At 37.4% G+C, this 21,019-nt stretch overlaps 1 protein-coding gene across 13 annotated transcripts in view; it reads left to right on the top strand.

Moving 5' to 3' along the window:
* slc12a5a (solute carrier family 12 member 5a) overlaps positions 1 to 21,019 on the top strand; it is a 389,047-nt gene that overhangs the window by 293,245 nt on the left and 74,783 nt on the right. Inside the window, exon 1 of one of the 13 annotated variants that reach the window (XM_073954729.1) lies at positions 18,835 to 18,927. The exons of the other annotated variants lie outside the window; for them this stretch is intronic. The gene's annotated coding sequence lies outside the window, so the exon portion shown is untranslated. Of the gene's footprint in view, positions 1 to 18,834; positions 18,928 to 21,019 lie in introns of those variants that run through there. 13 annotated transcript variants of the gene reach the window in all.

Genomic DNA, 21,019 nt, shown 5'->3' with positions numbered 1-21,019 from the left:
GTCAACTTCACTTCAGAACAGACGCGGATTCGCGTGATGGGCAGGGCTTTTGTTTGCCCATGTCACTCTAGCTTCGTTGCTAAATGGCTAACATGGATTTTATGGAGAAAATAACAGTGTTTATGTGCTTTATGAAGGCTAAAATACAGCGTCGATACGTTTAGGGCCGTGTCTGACTCCACTGGATTCTTTCAGAGGTGCATCCAGCTCTGTGAGTTCATAAACTCCTCCAGAAACTACACCTGACGGAGGCTTTCAGCGGTGCTTCTGACTGAGCCGAGCCCAGTTTGATAAACTTTTTTTGTTGTAGGCTGGAGGACTATCCCCGGGACAACGACAACAGGCGATACGCTACAATCACGCCCCCACAAGAGCAAGCTGCTGATTGGCACGAATGTCCGCCTAAGTTCACATTTTCAAACTCGAGCAACACCTATCGCGCAATTCGCGTCGTTCGTGCCCCGCCATTTACATGTATCGCGCCTCAGGATGTCTATTCGCACGTTTGCATTGACTTTACATGCAAATTTCTCTCGCTTGACGCATGTTCTGCGTCTGATATAAACTCAGCATTATGATTTTTTCTTATGATTTATCTGTCACTAATTGTTTATGTAACAAATAAATACAAATGAATTATGATTCCTAAAATTGTATTATAGTTCCTAAAAATTTGTGTCTCGGCTTGATGACCATGTAAAAATATGGGTCCCATGGCCAAACCTTTTGAGAATCCCTGGGCACTGGTGATTTTAACTGTGTCACGTGCCCCAGTAAATGTGGTCTAGCGACACCCCTGGTCTAGATCATTAAAATAGAGCCCATTGTGTCAGCATAGTGGCAGATTGAAAAAGAAGACTAATGCTAATGAGTGAGAGATGGCCACTAATGGCCGGGGCTTTCCCTCTCTGAAGACACGTACAAGGGGAGAACGTCGATCAAAGTGTTTCTGCAGACTGTTTTTATCTTGTGTGATTATAAATAATAAAATTAATAAATTTTTACCATTAGAAGCTGCTAAATTCACACACTGCTCCCACACAGCCATGTTTAAACCTCTAATAAAGGTGATATTTGCATAATACGTCTGTAACGAGGAGTCGGACACGGAGGGATCCATTTGCAGTGTATTTATTAAACACAGTTTAATCACAATCACACAATACGCACTAGCTTGCGAACTCACATCAAACGTAATTAGTATGGGTCTATAGGCAGGCGGCTGGCTGTCAAGGATTAAGATAGCAGGCATGGGTCAGAGGCAGGCGGCGTGGATCAGAGGCGAGATATCAGGCTGGGTTCAGGGCAGGCGGCGTGGATCAAAGTCAAGGATACAAGCAAGGTTCGAGGCAGCCAAGGCAAGGCAAGGCAAGGCAAGGCAAGGCAAGGCAAGGCAAGGCAAGGTCGATATACAGTTCAGATAATACACGGGAGATCAGGCAAGGAAATAACGCTCAGTTATGTCTGACAGGGCAGAACAAAACTTCGCACAGGACTGGGTGTGTGAGCTGCTTATAAGTGTTGCATGGATCATCAGTGTGATGTGCTGCAGGTGTGTGTAGCAATCAGTGTATGAGCATGACGTAATGGTTTAGAAGTCTGGTGATGGTGACCTCTGCTGGCCAGCGAGGGGAATGACTGGGACCGAGTCGGTGACAATGACCCCTTTAACAGTAAAGTAACTAACTGATATTTATAATGTATTTAATTATTATTCATTCCATGGACATATTTTGTAAAAAAAAAAAAAAAGTCATTAATTTAGTTTTATTCAATTTATTTTATTTTAGTTGAGTTTTAGATGTGTTTTCAGGGTCTTATCGTAGACCATAATTATCGCTGTTGTTTATACACGATGCAAAAAAGCCACATTATATTAGATTACATTAATAGCCAAATTAATCCTTGCTTCAGAAATCAAATCACCCCACACAGAATTGCGCATTTGCATGGCTGATATTGAATTTAATGGCATGCATTATTCAGCCCTTCTTATTTATTTTCAGGTTAATTAAATTAAAAGTCTTGTTTCCCAGTTTGCCATCTGCTGTCGCTTTGAGCGCACGGATGACTTGTTCTCTGTGTGTGTATGTGTGTGTGTTTCCCATCTGAAGGGTCCTAATTTCAGTCTGTTATGAAGGTTAAAAATATGCCGGAGGGAAGCATCTTTTCTCTCCGCACTTCTTATTGTCTTTGCTCTATTCATCATGTCAGATTGTCTTCCAAATATAATAGTTAGCCACAATGACTGTAATTAACTCTAATTTCTAAAACATATAGTTCTGGCTTTAGATTCTGATTGGATGAGTCATGCTCAAAGCCAGTGTAATAAGCAGATGTAAACACGTGTGCGATCTGCAAAATCACTATTCAGATGACCATATTTATGCAGTATGAACAAAAATAAACTGGTATCTAAAGGTAATGGACGCTTTCCACAGTTCTGGGTTTTTCAGCAGCGGAAGTCATCAGTAAACTTACAACACAGTGAATAGGAGAGCACAACAAATCATATTTTTATAATCCTATTTGCTGAAATAATAAAAGAAAAACTCCACAAATGTGTTATCAAGACTGTCAGAAAGAGGAAAACAATAGCGTGAGACTGATAACGGCAGCCGGAAGAGAGAACAACGTCACATTTAGTGTCCTGCCTTCATAAACGCTGCATTAGAAACACCTCACCTCATTCGTTTGTTTGTAATTTAAAGCAAAGATGATATAATACATACATAAACACATATAAATGTTCACACACTTTTTAAAAAATCAAAATATTTAAAACTTTTAAGGATTTAAGATGCTGATGACCGTTAAACTCGCCATAACAGTCTTGTGAAAAGGGTTCATCAAAAAGAAGCATTCGTCTTATTCAGATATGACTGATTTTATTAACAGACTTTTATGTGTCTTTGAGATTATTGATCTTATTTTTCATGATTATTAATTATTTTTGTTGATTAATAATAGGTGTACAATGCGATAGTCTATATATCAGTGTTTCTAAGCCTCTAGATGTTGTCATAGAGTATTTTATGCTACATAATAAATGAACAAAAAATTCTATAAACTAAATTAATTATAAAAAAAATATTCATTCAGTTATTTATTCATTCGTTTTCCTTTAGTTTAGTCCCTTTAGTCAGTGGTGGCCACAGTGGAATGAATCACCAACTTATCCAGCAAATGTTTTACAAAGTGGATGCCCTTTCAACTGCAACCCAGTACTGGGAAAACACATTCACACATGCATACATACACATATATATATATATATATATATATGTGTATGTATGCATGTGTGAATGTGTGTATATATATATATATATATATATATATATATATATATGTGTATGTATGCATGTGTGAATGTGTTTTCCCAGTACTGGGTTGCAGTTGAAAGGGCATCCACTTTGTAAAACATTTGCTGGATAAGTTGGTGATTCATTCCACTGTGGCCACCACTGACTAAAGGGACTAAACTAAAGGAAAACGAATGAATAAATAACTGAATGAATATTTTTATATATATACACACACACACACACACACACACACATTATTATTATTATTATTATTATTATTATTATTATTAATTCATTCATTTTCTTGTCTGCTTAGTCCCATTATTAATCCTGGGGTGACCACAGCGGAATGAAGCCGCAACCCATCTTTGGGAAACACTCATTATAATAATAATAATAATAATAATTATTATTATTATTATTATTATTATTATTATAAGCATTATTAGCATTATTATTATTATTAGCATTATTATTAGCATTATTATTATTATTAGCATTATTAGCATTATCATTATTTATATAATTAGCATTGTTATTATCATTATTATTATTACTATCATTATTATTATCATTATCATTGTTATTATTAGCATTATTATAAGTACTAGTAGTAATAGTATTGTTATTATTGTTATTATTATTATTATTATTATTATTATTATTATTATTATTATTATTATTAATATTGTTTTGTAATTGATTACAACACATTGAATTAATTACAAAAAAATATTGTGAAAATGTCAAATTATTATACTATTAATATTATAAACATGTGAAATATTATTAAAGTAGTAAAATAATTGACTTTTCTAGTTTTTAACTATCTTGCATTTCGCACCATTGCATATTTCTATTAAATAATTGTAGTATTTTTATAGTTTTTTTTAACTCAATGTACGTATTTATTTGTTCATGTATTTAAATCAAAATTAAGAATATTTAATTTATAAAATGAATTTAATTCATTTTAATGAGTAAAATATAATTAACATATTGCATTTTATGGGTGAGGCAGTGGCGCAGTAGGTAGTGCTGTCGCCTCACAGCAAGAAGGTTGCTGGGTCGCTCGTTCGAACCTTGGCTCAGTTGGCGTTTCTGTGTGGAGTTTGCATGTTCTCTCTGCCTTCGCGTGGGTTTCCTCCAGGTGCTCCATTTTCCCCCATCAGTCCAAAGACATGTGGTGCAGGTGAATTGGGTAGGCTAAAATGTCCGTAGTGTATGAGTGTGTGTGTGTGTGTGAATGTGTGTGAATGTTTCCCAGAGATGGGTTGCGGCTGAAAGGGCATTCGCTGCATAAAAACTTGCTGGATAAGTTGGCGGTTCATTCCGCTGTGGCGACCCCGGATTAATAAAGGGACTAAGCCGACAAGAAAATGAATGAATGACTATTGCATTTTTTGGATGAGACAGACTCACATTGCATTCAAATAATCAATCAGAACATATCTGCAACCTTATATCAACCACCTGGCATCAAAGTATTAATCAATATTTTCTTCAAATGCTCTTTAATACTATTGTCGTTGGCATAGTTATCAAGAAGGTCACTGGTTTGAGTCTTGGCTGGGTCAGTTGGCATTTCTGTGTGGAGTTTGCATGTTCTCCCTGTGTTGGCATGGGCTCCGGTTTCCCCCACAGTCCAAAGACATGCGATATAGGTGAATTAAGTAAACAAACATGTTCGTAGTGTATGTGTGTGTGTGTATGTGTGAATGAGAGTGTATGGGTGTTTCCTTGTACTGGGTTGCAGCTGGAAGGGCATCCGCTGTGTAAAACCTATGCTTTAATAGTTGGTGGTTCATTCCGCTGTGGCGACCCGTGATAAATGAGGGACCAAGCGGAAGAAAAAATAAATAAATGAATGAATGAATACTATTGTCTTCATACGAAGTAAATGTCCAGTTTCCTGCTGCTCTTACTGTAGTTTCAGTGACGTGAGTGACTGAACTCTGATCAGTTATTCAGCGCATGTTTTCTCCACTCCAAAGAGTCACGTGGGACTTTCACTCAGACGCCTATTAGATCACATTTAATCAACTGTGTGAATTGAAAAGTGCTTTCACGAGCCCTTGAGAAAGTGTGTGTGTGTGTGTGTGTGTGTGTGTGTGTGTGTGTGTGTGTGTGTGTGTGCGTGTGTGTGTGTGTGTGTGTGTGTGTGTGTGTGTGTGTGTGTGTGTGTGTGTGTGTGTGTGTGTGGTCGTCCAATCGTCCGCTGTGGTTTGAACCGAGTTTTCCTGTCTGCCGTTTTTTGGACTCTGGGATAATTGTGTTTTATTGACAGTGTCCTTGTTCAAGGTTCAAGGGACACATTTCAGTGGAGGTGTTTTTGGGTGCTGTGTTGATGGACGTATACTTAGTCCCCATTTATCAAGCTGGCAGACCTTTACTCACGATGTGTTAGTAATTACTGGCTGCCACACACACACACATACACACACGTACAAACTTTCTATCTGAATATCACTTTGAAAGCCCTTGAAACGAACCTCACACACTGAAGCACAATGATAGTGAATGTTTATTGGCTGGAATTAGAGGTTGTTTGTTTATCCAGCTTATCAGTGCAAAAGTTAGCTGTATTTTTTTTATCTTACATATTAATTTTTAAATTTATTTAATACGTAATACACCATGCTGTCAACCTCAACTTCTGTTACCGACCTATTTATATGCTCAATTTGAAAAATTAATGCACATCATTTATTGTTTATGCACATCATATACTGTGTTGTACAATATCAGGGTTATAGTGTGGTTTATTTTTATTCTTTAATCAATTTTGTACTGCTATATACTTTTTTTTCTTTGTACTGTTATTGTCTTTTTTAACTTTTGTTTGTTAAAAATCCTATAAATAACTTTTTTAAAATTATTTAAGTAAATTCAATAATATTTAATATAAAATATATTTAATAAAAACATCTAAATATATAAAAAAATAATTAAAATAAATTTTGATTAAATAATTTTTATTGTATTTTATTTTTTATTCATTAAATTTATTGAAATAAATTAAATAAATATATTATTTAAATACCCATTTAAAATTGTTTTAAAAAATTATATTATTATCAAACTGTTTTTGTTATAAACATGTGAAATATGATTATAAAATAATTTACTTCTCATATTTCTAGCATCTCGCAACATTGCAATTTTCCATGAAACAATTTACTCGAATCAAATTTTTTTCTCTTTAAATCTCAATGTATTTATTTATTCGTTCATTTATTTACATCAAATTTAAACGTATTCAATTTATAAAATTAACCTAGTTAATGAGTAAAAATAAAATTAACAATTTTCATTTGTTCATTTTCCTTCAGCTTAGTCCCTTAATTCATCAGGGGTGCCACCTCCAAATTATCTAGCATATGTTTAACACGGCGGATGCCCTTCCAGCTGCAACCCAGAACTGGGAAACATCCATACACACTCATTCACACACACACACACACAGACTCATAGGGCTCGATTTTGACAACCGATGCTCAAAGTCCCAGGCCACAAAAGCATTAAGGGTGTGTCAGAATCCACTTTTGCTATTTTAAGGACGGAAAAATCTGCTTTGTGCCGTGGCACATGGTCTAACAGGGTTGAGCTTAATCTCTTAATGAGTTATAGGTGTGTTTTGAGAATAAACCAATCAGAGTCTCATCTCTCATTCCCTTTAAGAGTCAGCTGCGTCGCGCCATGAGCGCATTTGCTATTTACATGACGGATTTTGTAAGTGGAAAAGCTGAGAGAAACTTTCACTTGAGAGAAAACAGTTAAACGGAGCATCTACAGCGCCAGGATGAGAGACGAGCCTTCTCATTCTTTACTTTCACTTTCACTCTCGTGGATAGGCAAACGTGTCATACGCACAGACATCAATTAGCCTATAAATAATTAATTTGGTTTGTTAAGCGCAAATATTTGTTTCAAAACTTTTTCTAAATTCAGTTCTAATTTCTAGCAAATAATAAATTAACAATAATAAAGTTATATCCTAATACACATGCTGTGCCCTATATGGTCTAAAACCTGGCAGGTGGACTAATCTAAGCATGTTTTTGATAAAATAAATATAATATGGATATAATAAATAATACTAATGATAATATTAATGATAATAATAACATTATACACAAGCAAATTGTTATGAATAAATTGAAAAAGCCCCTTGACTTGAAGAAGGCATGAAAGTATGATTTTTATATTTATGTATGCTAGAAAATAATATTTTTAAAAATATTTTAATCCTTTTGTTTTTTATTTTTAATCCTTTAATAAAATTAAATTTTTCATCTGTAAAGATATTTGCGTATTGTTGTACATACTGTGTGTATTAAGCAGTGTGTAAGGGAGGCGCATAACTAACGCGCTCTGCGCTGGACTTTAGACCTCCTCTAAGCTTGTCTATTGAACAGACTATTATAGTTCCTCAAAATACTAATGTGCCTCCTTTTTTAGAGCAGAACATCTATGGGCGCACATATGAGCGCAAATGCATTTGCTATTTGAACAGCTTGGGGCAAAACGTCAAATCAACTCTTGCGCCAAGCTGAAACTAGCAAACAACATTTGCGTTGCGTCTTGCGCCGCAATGCGCCGGGTGAATGATAGGGCCCATACAGTTAGCTGTATATTTTATAATGCAATGTTATAAAAATAGAGATATTATAGTAAATTACAAGCAAAAACTGCAATAATACAAAACAGACTCAAAATGCGTTCAATTACAGTTTATTTCTGTAAATAACTTGGATTTAAAATGGAGAAAAACTGATAAATTCTGTAAATTTACACAGAAAATCATTCAACTTTCAGGTTTATCATCATAAATTTAAGGTTTTAATGCTTTATTTTATAAAATTGCTCTGTTTGTTTACAGTTATTTGCTTTTAAAGTACAGTTTTTCATGTGCAATAAATAATTATTCTTTATTATTGTAAAGTTTATATTTTTACATTATAGTATAATTATATAAATGAACCCTTGTCTTTACAGAAAAAAACACAAGTACAACCAAATAGTATCTGCTAAATAAAAGGTAATTAGAAGTTGTTTTATGTGTGCAAGATTTTACAATGGAAATCACATTTCAGGGTTTTATTTATTAATATTATTATTATTTATTTATTTATATATATATATATATATATATATATTTTTTTTTTTTTGCCTCTGGAGGATTTCACCTAATTCACTGCCAGCAGTCTCTGAGATTGGATTCAGTTGAATGGCAGTACAGGTCTGCATGCTGCAATCTGAAAACAAAAATCTATCCTGGAGCTCAGAAGATTTATAGTTTTCCCACATATTTTGACTGATGACCTCCTATTTCTATAATTTGTGATTACAGGAGACACATTTTTTAAAGTCATTTTATCAAGATTACACTCAAAAGGAGCAATTAGTAGCCCATTAATTATTTTATAGTCGTGGCTAACATAATACAGGAGCATTTCCATGTGAATGTCAACCTCACCATGAAAAAACAAACATGTGTAGGCTATTATTGTATAAATACTGTAATTTTGTCACAACCTGTCTTCCTCGTGTGTTTGTTTTCCTCATGTGACCCTCACCATGTGCTTCTTTGTTTCAGTTCCCGCCACTAGTTAATGTTCATCTGTTCCACCAGTGTTCATCCCCTGTGTTTAATCAGTTCATCATCCACTGTGTATTTATAGTCCTGTGTTCCGTTGAGTCATGTTCTGGTATTCTCTCTATGTCGATGTCTGTCTTCACTCCATGCTCTTCCTATGTTCATCTCCGTAAGTTTTGTAATTAAATATATGTGTTTTGATAATCCTGAGATCCTGTGTCTTCTTCAAGTGAAACCAGATGTCTCAAATTCACTGTTAAAAACACTAAAACATGTCTCTGTCAATGTTTTTTAACTTTTTTTTTTTTTTTTTTTGATTTGCTGAAGTCGCACAAGTGTCAATGTCACATCTGTCACATGCATAATGGAGAGATGTCACATCCATAACCAAGCTTTTTCCCCATAAATGCAAACATGTAAAAAAAAATCTATACTTTTGTTCTGTAGTGAGCCAACTCTTACCATTTTTATTAGCACTATTTTTTTTTGGGGGGGGTGCAGTATAATTCATAGAATTTATACAAAGATTATTGTATACTATAAGCTCACTTTTTTTTGTCACATACATAACACATGTATTTTCCCTCAATTAAAATATAAAACAGATTGATATTTTTCTGATTCTATCAATAGGGTATACTGTATGTCGAGCTAGTGTTTTCACCAAACTTCCGGTGACCTGTTATTTTGAACTTTTTTCCATTTTTATACGGTTCCTTATACAGCATCGATGTTGTAATGTCATTAAAATACATTCAGTTAAATAAGCTTTGGCATTGATTTAGTTGCTCAAGCGTAAAACGAGACAAAAAGCTGTTTACTTGCACGCGCCCGTCAGAATCAGCAGGCTAGCGCAGAAGCTCCATTGAATATACTGGGGTAAAATAAATTGAATTTATTATTATAAAGACATGGCGGGGGAAGTGTTATTTAATGCAGTGCTTTTTGTACAATCTGAGCCCCACTTTACATCAGATATCACTCAGCTAGTGGAGATTGCTGACTTGCATTGGCATACAGTTCGTCGGAAGCGCTTGACCCAGGTTCCTGGCAAATTAAAAGTCCTATTAGCATGCTTCGGCGTATACGCTATAGTTGTTTTGGAAAATGCAATTTACTATACAATTGGGAAAACAAATTTTGTTTCAAATATCATTTGCATATCGCTATAATTGCTCTCAAAAGAGCCAATAAATGTTTTAATTCTTTGTTTTATATTATTAGCCATTAATTTGTTTTATTATTGCAAATAAATAAACAGTGCCAATTTTGCGATTTTTCACATTCTCGATAACACAAAATTTATTTAACAAAATGTTTATTTTTTTTTTTACACCTGTGAATCGATTCAGTTGTTCCGAAACAGAGATTACAATTGTTATATTGTTGCTCTTTGCTCTTGGTGCGGTTTGCTTTCACACGGCAAAGTTTCTAAACGGACCAAAAGAGGGATGCGGTGGGGAGGGGTGAGAAGGGTGCGTGACGTATTTGAGGACTGGGAGGGAGATGTGCAATTTCCAGGAGATTATCACTCATTTGAGGGCATCCGGGAGTCCCTGTGCATTTGCAGGAGACTCCCGAAACCATCGGAAGACTTGGGATGTCTGGAATGACCTCCCGCCCTACTCATAATTCTCTTTTCATATAGCCGAATCAGTGGCGTAGCGGACGGGCCCGCAGGGCACGCACCTCAGAGGGCCCCGCGTGATTAGGGGGCCCGACGTCGTCGCGATTTGAAAACCTGGCAACCGCAATAATCAAACCCCTGGGAACAACTGTGGTCGGAACCAATGTTTACAGAACTGTGTTTTCTGAACTCCTCTAAAGCGGTGAACTACTTCACACTGATTGCTTGCCGCTGAACTGCGTCATAACTCATTACCATAAAGTTGACTTGAGAAGATGCGCTGCGCTGCTCCTCGCCGCCGGTTCTCATTGAAAATGAATGACTTCCGGTTACTTTGACGCTCTCCCCGCTTGTTTGTGATGGCTCCTCAGTTTGTGAAGGCTTCCCCCCGTTGTCACTCCACCCCGCACCCCCTTCCCCGCTCCTCAATTTTTGATGCTCCACCGACTCCCCCCGTCCCCTCAGTTTGTGATCGCAGTTTTTAGAGTGTATCCTGCGTGTAGGGACCCCTAAAATATTCTCAGATTATAATATGTTTTTTGTTTATTTCTAACTGCATGTAAGTAGTTAATCCAGCAACATTTGATTTTTGTATTTTTATGACACAACATATTCAGAGAGCACTATTTTGCTGGTCAGTTACTGTTCCTTTAAGATGACATCATAACGTAAGCTGAGTGAGAGAGCGAGAGAAAAAAAAGAGAGGAGCCTCGTGAGAAGCAGCTGCAGATCGTCATATGTGTTTTCATAGTTGGGAGACGATATATTGGTAATATTAAGTCTTCAAAGTGAAAGTAAAAGTGACTGGGACTCAGCTCGTTTTCTTTGCTTTTCTCTCTGTGGAGTTTTCGCTTTGCGATCGTCGTGTATCACGCGAGTGTATGCTCTCAGCTGAGGACACCATGCTCGTAGCATAGCTGCTAACGCTAATGACATTTACCTGAGTGAACAGTGACTGTGCTGATTGAGTTGGTGGTGATGCTGCTCTGAACTGGACAGACCTGTTTCAGCGCTGGACGTGGAATTATCGCGTGGGACAGCGGTAAATCACAGCTTTGTGCAGGAGGGATTTCATTATATGTTTGGCTTTCATCGGATGGACGTAAGTGACATCATCATTGCATTTTGAGAGATCGTTCTGAAACAATACAACTGTGAATGTGCACCAACGAACTGGGCCCCAACGTTAAAGTATGCATACTAATGTTTTTTTTTGACTGAGTGACTTTGTGACTGTTATGACTGTGACTGATTTATAATAAGTTTGTGAACTAGACTGAGACCTTTTAAATTGTAAAGATTTGGAGGTTCACTTTATTCATTTTTTGTTTACAATTGTGAAACGATCTGAGTTAATAGTGTTTAGAGGTGTTATTTCAGAAGCGTTTTAATGTGATTTTTATCTCATCTGTTAATTTGGGGTAAAACAAAATGTAAGGAAACATAAGAAATATAGAACAAAAGAAGTCAGTAAAGAACAACACTTAGACTTGTAAGGCTAGTTTACATATTTTATTTTGATTAAGGTGATAAATTTTGACTGATAGAGTAAAACTTTATTTAGTGGGATTTCCATTTAAATTGTTTATTCTTCTTTATTCTATTATATTGTTGTTGTTTTATTATTTTCTTGTGATGTAGATAAAGGGCTGATTCTTTTATTTTATTTATTTTCTTTTTACTTTAAACAAAATTGTAATAAATTGTTATTATTTTTCTTAAAATCTAAATTTGACATCTCATTGTGTTTTTGTTATATATTGAATTCATATATAAAGCACAAAACAAGCAAACTGCAAACATATACACACTGTAATAGTTTAATTCAGCTAAAACTAGTTTTTTAGAGTACAAAGGAGTAAAAATACCGGCTAATTCACCATTCAACTGCCGGGAACCCAGGTATTTCTGAACAGGATAGTTAAAAATAATTCTTAAGGTTAAGAAAAGGGTTACATTTTTGGAGGCACCGCTGGGATCTTGTTTTTTCCTTTTTACCAGATATTTTTTTCTCTTTAGCAGAAAAAAAAAAATTATCTGAAATAGTGTTAATTATTATTGATACATTTTTGTGGCTTATTTTGCATAGTAACTCATTAGTTGAAGTATGGATATCTCTCAGACTGCTCAATGGAGTACAGAGGAGAACATAAATTCCTCACGTGCCATTGTGTTAAGCAATGTTCCTTTGAACACTAGTGATGAGACTATTGAGAAAGTGTTAAACACAGTGAAGGTTTTTGGTCGTACTCAAATTCATGGTCGACGTGGTGATGTGACTGGAAAACATTTGTTTGTGTTAGTGGAGACTAGAACTGATCTTGATCCAAGCACCATACCACCTGAAATAGGTATTGAAAGTGAAGCTGGACCCTGGCCTGTACACTTTGTAGGTAGACTACAAGTTCAGAACCCTGCTCCTGAAAATGACACGTTTCAGTCCAAGTTGTTAACATTAATGCAGCAGGAGGGCAAGTCTATGGATGAAGTGAAAGCCATTTTGATGGGGGAGCATTCTCCTAAATCTGATATTAATGTGGATTTAGTTGATGCCATAGGTAAATTAGTGGACAGGTGTAATCAAGCGTCTAATGATGGACCCAGTTACAGAAAACTAAGGTTGTTCTCAGGCCTGAAACCTGTTCCTCCAGGTGAGGAAGAATATGAAATCTGGATGGAGCAAGCCGCACAAATGATCAGCGAATGGCAATGCACTGAAGCTTCTAAGAAACAACGCATTGTTGAGAGTTTGCGAGGTCCTGCTGCTGATATCGTTAGGTTTCTAAAAGTGAGCCAGCCATCTGCCACTGCAACTGAGTACTTGGCTGCTCTTGAAACTGCGTATGGAACTACTGAGTGTGGGCCTGACTTGATGGCTAAATTTCGTCACACTTACCAGGATAATGGAGAAAAACTTTCAGCTTTCTTGTATCGCTTAGATAAACTTCTTCACAGAGCGTTGTTAAAGGGTGGGATTGATGTAGCTGGAATAAACAAAGCTAGAATAGAGCAGCTAATTAAAGGAGCACTTACCAATGATATGGTTGCTCTGCGAATCAGAATGACTCACACTTTGCAGAATCCCCCATCTTTTACACAGTTAATGAAGGAAATACGTGAGGAGGAACACTGGGTGGCTGCAAGGGAAAATGTCAAAGCTTCGGTTGCCACTGTTATCTCTCCTCAGTCAGATGGGCCTTCTGAGTTACAAAGCCTGAAGAAGGAGGTGAAGGAGCTATCTTCACAGATGAGTCACCTATTGAATGTGGCTACTGCAACGTGTGCTTCTGAGTGTGCTCCTCAGAAAACATCTAGTAAAAACTCTGAGAGTGTGAAACGAGACAAATCACAACCAACTAAACTCACCCAGCAACCAGTGCCTGGGATCTTTTGCTACAAATGTGGTGAGGATGGACATAAAAAGTGGGAATGCAAGGGACAAGAGGACCTCAGGAAAGTAAATCAAAAGCTGATCAAAATGCATCGTTTGCAGGGAAACTGGGCAGGAGTTCAGTGAAGGAACGGCACGGGGCTCCTGGGACAACACGTTCCAATTGTGATTTTTTTTTACTTGATGCCAGTAAACCAAGATTGCCTGAAGGGTTGATAGGACCTGTTTCTGAAGTGCCTGTCCAGATAGAAGGTGTTTATGCAAAAGCCCTTCTTGACAGTGGCTCACAGGTGACTCTATTATACCGCAGTTTTTATGACACTTATCTAAAACACTTGGAACTTCAGCCTGTGGAAAACCTTGAGATATGGGGTTTAAGTTCGCATAAATACCCCTATGATGGGTACTTGCCCCTTAGACTTGAGTTTACAGAGAGTGTAGCTGGAGTGCATCAAATAATTGACACACTTGCGATTGTATGCCCTGACCCTGTAAAACGAGAAGGAATAGCCATTTTGCTCGGGACTAACACTAGTCTGGTGAAGAAGCTACTTGAGTCTTGTCGTAAACAAGCTGGCGAAGAATTCCTTAATGTGCTGACCATACATCCTGTAATCAGAGAAGCATTTGAGACTATTCAACTAACAGATTTTTCTCAAGATGACTTTGACACGCATGGGACAGTTTGGTTCATAAAGCATAACCCAGTTGTCCTAAAACCAAACCAAGTTAGGCAGCTTCCTGGTCTATTGAAATTTCCTGGTCAATCGACTGAGTCATTAGTATTAGTTGACAAAGTAGCAGATAGTGACACAAGTTCTGAGCACCTAGATGTGAGACCTGAACTACATGCAGCATCTGTTGTATCCAGTCGGCAAGTTACAGTGACTGTGAGGAACATGTCTAATAGAGAAATATGGGTGAAGAGAGGAACTCCGCTTGCACACGTTCTTCCGGTGTCCTTAGTGCCACAATTGACTGCTAAACAACCACCAGTACAAAATCCTTTGTCACCTGCTTCTTTTGATTTTGGAGATTCCCCAATGCCTGAGGAAGCAAAACAGAGCTTACGGGAGAAAATGATGCAGAGAAAGGATGTGTTTTCTCTACACGAGTGGGACGTGGGCTGTTCAAAAAGCACCACTCATGAGATAAGGTTGAATGATTCGCGCCCTTTTAGAGAGAGATCTCGTCGTCTTGCCCCTGCTGACTTAGAAGATGTGCGACTGCATTTACAAGAACTGCAGAGTAGTGGTATTATTTCTGAGTCTCGCAGCCCCTACGCTTCACCTATTGTTGTTGTGCGTAAAAAGTCAGGGAAGGTTAGAATGTGTGTCGACTATCGAACACTTAATCAACGAACTACACCAGACCAATATACTGTGCCCCGCATTGAAGATGCTCTCCATAGTCTATCGGGAAGTAAGTGGTTCAGTGTTCTCGATTTGAGGAGTGGGTACTACCAGATACCCATGAGTGATGCTGATAAGGAAAAGACTGCGTTCATATGCCCGTTAGGGTTCTATCAATTTGAACGTATGCCTCAGGGTATTTGTGGAGCACCCGCCACTTTTCAAAGAGTCATGGAACGTACTGTAGGGGATATGAACTTTTTGGAAGTGCTTGTATACCTTGATGATTTGATTGTCTTTGGGCGAACCATTGATGAGCACGAAGAGCGTCTTTTGAAAGTGCTCGATAGGCTTAGTGATGAGGGACTAAAGATCTCCCTTGACAAGTGTCAGTTTGGTAGGATTTCAGTGAACTATGTAGGACATATAGTGTCACAAGATGGAATTTCGACAGATCCGTCCAAGATAGAGGCTGTTGTATCCTGGCCTAAGCCCCAGACAGTGACAGAGCTCAGGTCTTTTCTAGGATTCTGTGGATATTACAGGCGCTTTGTTAAGGATTTCTCGAAGTTGTGCCGCCCTCTTAATGAATTGCTGAAGGGATATCCATCTACCAGGAAGAACAGACATTCACCTGTTTGCAACACTAAGCCCTGCTATAAGTCCTCTGAACCGTTTGGTTCTCGATGGTCGGCTCAGTGTGATACAGCTTTTGAAATGCTGAAAAAGTGTTTGACACAAGCGCCAGTGTTAGCCTTTGCGGATGTACAGAAGCCATATGTCTTGCACGTGGACGCAAGCATGGATGGACTAGGAGGAGTTTTGTATCAAGAACATGAGAGCGGATTACGTCCAGTAGCTTTTATCAGTCGCAGCTTATCCCCTTCAGAGAGAAACTATCCAGCCCATAAACTGGAATTCTTAGCACTGAAGTGGGCTGTTGTGGATCGACTGCACGACTATCTATATGGTGTTCCGTTTGAGGTTAGAACCGACAATAATCCTCTAACCTATATAACAAAATCAGCAAAACTGGATGCGACAGGTCACCGTTGGCTGTCTGCCTTGACCACCTACAATTTCAGCCTAAAATACAGACCTGGCCGCAGAAATGTTGATGCTGATGCGTTGTCGAGGCGTCCGCATACTCACCGTAGTGAGGACGATGAGTGGCAGGAAATTCCAGCTGTAGGGGTGAGGACTTTTTGTCAAGCTGTGTCCCTTGAAAAGAGAGCAGAGAACGGATTTTACACTTGTGTGGTGAAACAAGCTGGAGCACACATGTCTGCTGTCCCCAAAGCTTACTCTCATGTTATGGAAGTAGCTGCTGATCACCTACCCTTGTTTAGTTCAAGTGACCTTCAAACAGCTCAGAGGAATGACTCTTTACTTGGCGAAGTGTGGAAAGCTGTGTGTGATAAGAAACCTGCTAGTAGCATTCGAAGTAGCCATCCTAGTATGAAAATTCTGAAACGGGAGTGGGAAAAATTGGTAGTAAATAATGGGATGCTTTACAGAATTGTCAGACAGAGTAATCACAAAGTGAAACAACAGCTTGTACTACCAAAACAATTTCACAGCTCAGTGTTGAAGTCTTTGCATGATGACATTGGACATTTAGGGTTTGAGAAGTCCTATGGTCTAGTCCGAGATCGATTTTATTGGCCACACATGAAGCCTGATGTGGAATCCTACTGTAAGACCTGTGAGCGCTGCATCAAACGAAAGACGTTACCTCAAAGAGCGGCTCCTTTGTCACATATGCAGAGTTCAGGACCTCTGGACCTTGTATGTATTGATTTTCTTTCCATTGAAGCTGACTCTCGAAATGTGTGCAATGTCTTAGTGGTTACTGACCATTACACACGCTACGCCCAAGCTTTTCCCACTAGAGATCAAAAAGCTTCAACAGTGGCAAAGACTTTGTGGGAGAAATATTTCATACATTATGGTCTCCCTACTCGAATTCACTCTGACCAAGGCAGAGATTTTGAGAGCCAGTTAGTGTCTGAAATGCTGACTATGCTAGGGATTAAGAAATCTAGAACATCACCATATCATCCCCAAGGTGATCCCCAGCCTGAGAGATTTAACAGAACTCTGTTGAATATGCTGGGTACCTTAGAGCCTAGTCAGAAAAGTAAATGGAGCCAGCACATAGCACGTTTAGTACATGCTTATAATTGTACCGTCAATGAAGCTACAGGTTTCTCTCCTTACTTTTTGATGTTCGGCCGAGAAGCTAGACTGCCTGTTGATGTTTGCTTTGGTGTGTCTGCTGATAGCTCATCATCTGGTTCCTATTCAAAGTATGTGTCCAAAATGAAGCAGGAATTACAGGCAGCTTATCAGTTGGCTCAGGTTTCCTCTGAAAAGATGAATCAAAGTAACAAAGCAAGGTATGATCAGAAAGTTCGCTATCATAATTTAAGTGTGGGGGACAGAGTTCTGATCCGAAACCTTGGTCTCAAGGGAAAACAAAAACTTGCCGATAGGTGGAGTGAAAATCCTTATGTAGTGGAAAGTCAATTGTCTGGTATTCCAGTTTATCGTTTGAAGCCTGTTGATGGTAATGGACCAATTAAAGTCATGCACCGGAATCACCTCTTGCCTTTAGGACAAGAAGTAAGGCTAAAGCCCAAGGTAGATTTAGGTCCTACTTCTTTACCTAAGAATTTGAGGCATAGAAGTGTGAAAGAGAAGCGTAAAACTGCTCAGTCAGAAAACCCGCCTATTGCTGTTGATGTTTTCTCAAGAGAACATGATTCTTCAGATTCAGACTCTGAATATGGGTGTTATGTTGAGGATATGGCACCGATTTCATCTGAAAGTGCTCAGGAGATACAGGGTGAAACTCCTGAACAAGCTGTAGAATGCTTAGACTATAGCAATGCTCACCGTGTGTCTGAAATACCAGTTATCCCATGTCAAAGTGAAACCTCTGAATTTCAGTTAACTGATGCAGATAGGCACACTGATGTATTGGATGATGTACTGACTGATGTTTCTGAGAGTACATCACAGACTACTGTTCAGACTACTGATAATGAAACTCAGCCAGAGATTGTACCTTTTGAAGTACGTAGGTCTAATAGGGAGAGAAAACCTTCTACCAGATTTACTTATGACAAGCTGGGTGTACCATACCTTCATTCTGTATCATCTAAATGCTGTGGTATTAATGCACTTACCACAGAAGTGCTTAATGTTTATGGGAGTTTAAATAAATCACATGCTTGGTGGTGTAATCCCAATGCTTTGTGTAAAACCTGTAAAAACCGACCTGTACTTGTGCCCTATAAACAGATGGTTGCTATGTAATTGATCTGCAGTAATTTAGTAACCAGCATGGGGACATACTGGATATTTGGTGGGGGGAGTATGTAGGGACCCCTAAAATATTCTCAGATTATAATATGTTTTTTGTTTATTTCTAACTGCATGTAAGTAGTTAATCCAGCAACATTTGATTTTTGTATTTTTATGACACAACATATTCAGAGAGCACTATTTTGCTGGTCAGTTACTGTTCCTTTAAGATGACATCATAACGTAAGCTGAGTGAGAGAGCGAGAGAAAAAAAAGAGAGGAGCCTCGTGAGAAGCAGCTGCAGATCGTCATATGTGTTTTCATAGTTGGGAGACGATATATTGGTAATATTAAGTCTTCAAAGTGAAAGTAAAAGTGACTGGGACTCAGCTCGTTTTCTTTGCTTTTCTCTCTGTGGAGTTTTCGCTTTGCGATCGTCGTGTATCACGCGAGTGTATGCTCTCAGCTGAGGACACCATGCTCGTAGCATAGCTGCTAACGCTAATGACATTTACCTGAGTGAACAGTGACTGTGCTGATTGAGTTGGTGGTGATGCTGCTCTGAACTGGACAGACCTGTTTCAGCGCTGGACGTGGAATTATCGCGTGGGACAGCGGTAAATCACAGCTTTGTGCAGGAGGGATTTCATTATATGTTTGGCTTTCATCGGATGGACGTAAGTGACATCATCATTGCATTTTGAGAGATCGTTCTGAAACAATACAACTGTGAATGTGCACCAACGAACTGGGCCCCAACGTTAAAGTATGCATACTAATGTTTTTTTTTGACTGAGTGACTTTGTGACTGTTATGACTGTGACTGATTTATAATAAGTTTGTGAACTAGACTGAGACCTTTTAAATTGTAAAGATTTGGAGGTTCACTTTATTCATTTTTTGTTTACAATTGTGAAACGATCTGAGTTAATAGTGTTTAGAGGTGTTATTTCAGAAGCGTTTTAATGTGATTTTTATCTCATCTGTTAATTTGGGGTAAAACAAAATGTAAGGAAACATAAGAAATATAGAACAAAAGAAGTCAGTAAAGAACAACACTTAGACTTGTAAGGCTAGTTTACATATTTTATTTTGATTAAGGTGATAAATTTTGACTGATAGAGTAAAACTTTATTTAGTGGGATTTCCATTTAAATTGTTTATTCTTCTTTATTCTATTATATTGTTGTTGTTTTATTATTTTCTTGTGATGTAGATAAAGGGCTGATTCTTTTATTTTATTTATTTTCTTTTTACTTTAAACAAAATTGTAATAAATTGTTATTATTTTTCTTAAAATCTAAATTTGACATCTCATTGTGTTTTTGTTATATATTGAATTCATATATAAAGCACAAAACAAGCAAACTGCAAACATATACACACTGTAATAGTTTAATTCAGCTAAAACTAGTTTTTTAGAGTACAAAGGAGTAAAAATACCGGCTAATTCACCATTCAACTGCCGGGAACCCAGGTATTTCTGAACAGGATAGTTAAAAATAATTCTTAAGGTTAAGAAAAGGGTTACATGCGTAAAACATATGCTGGATAAGTTGCCAGTTCATTCCGCTGTGGCGATCCCAGATTAATAAAGGGACTAAGCCAAAAAGAAAATGAATGAATGAAATGATTGCATGTATAAATTTGTCATAAATGGGTTGTTTTTGTTCCATCACATACATTAAATGTTTAAATATCTAATACATATGGTACTGCCTATATTATTTCACCATCTGGACACCAATATAAATTGTGAATGTCCGTGTCCAAGGATGGGGCTGTGTCGGTGTGGTAATGTGGGCTAGTGTGGCTACAGTGCCAGAGCTGATTTTTAGTTTCAGTCCTCCCCTACAGTATGGTAAAATAGCATTAGATTCAGTTTGGTTGAAACCAATGATCTTGCCAGCCACCTTCACCAGGCTACTCAACCTGTTCTTGTTTAACATACCAAGCTACAATGAGGAAAGATAAAACAGATACAAATAAATTGTTTATAAAACACACTGTAAAAAAAAATAATAATAATTTTACAGAAAATATCCCCAAATTTTTTACAGTATTTTTTTGTCATTTAAAATTATATGTAGAACTTAGTAAAATGACAAACAATCTCTCTAAATTCACAGTTTGACTCTCATTTTAGGTACTTTATCATTAAAGATAAATTACTGACATTTTTGTTTTTTATGCAGGGAAATTACAGGATTATTTGTACAGTTTTTTTTTTCTGTTATTTTAAATTATATTAAAAAATCCATAAAAATTACAAACAATGTCTGTAAATTAACAGCTGGACTGTTATTTTATGTACTATACAAGTAATAATAAATGACAGCAATTTGTCTGTTTTATACAATTAAACTGCCGTATTATTTACACAGTGTTTTTTCCTGTTTTTCCAAGTACATTTAAAATTACGTAAAATTAAAGTCA

Source organism: Danio rerio, chromosome 6 (genome assembly GCF_049306965.1).
Source record: "Danio rerio strain Tuebingen ecotype United States chromosome 6, GRCz12tu, whole genome shotgun sequence".
NCBI lineage: Eukaryota > Metazoa > Chordata > Actinopteri > Cypriniformes > Danionidae > Danio > Danio rerio.
The sequence above is the reverse complement of the archived record's forward strand: the minus strand, read 5'-3'. Positions and strand labels throughout refer to the sequence as shown.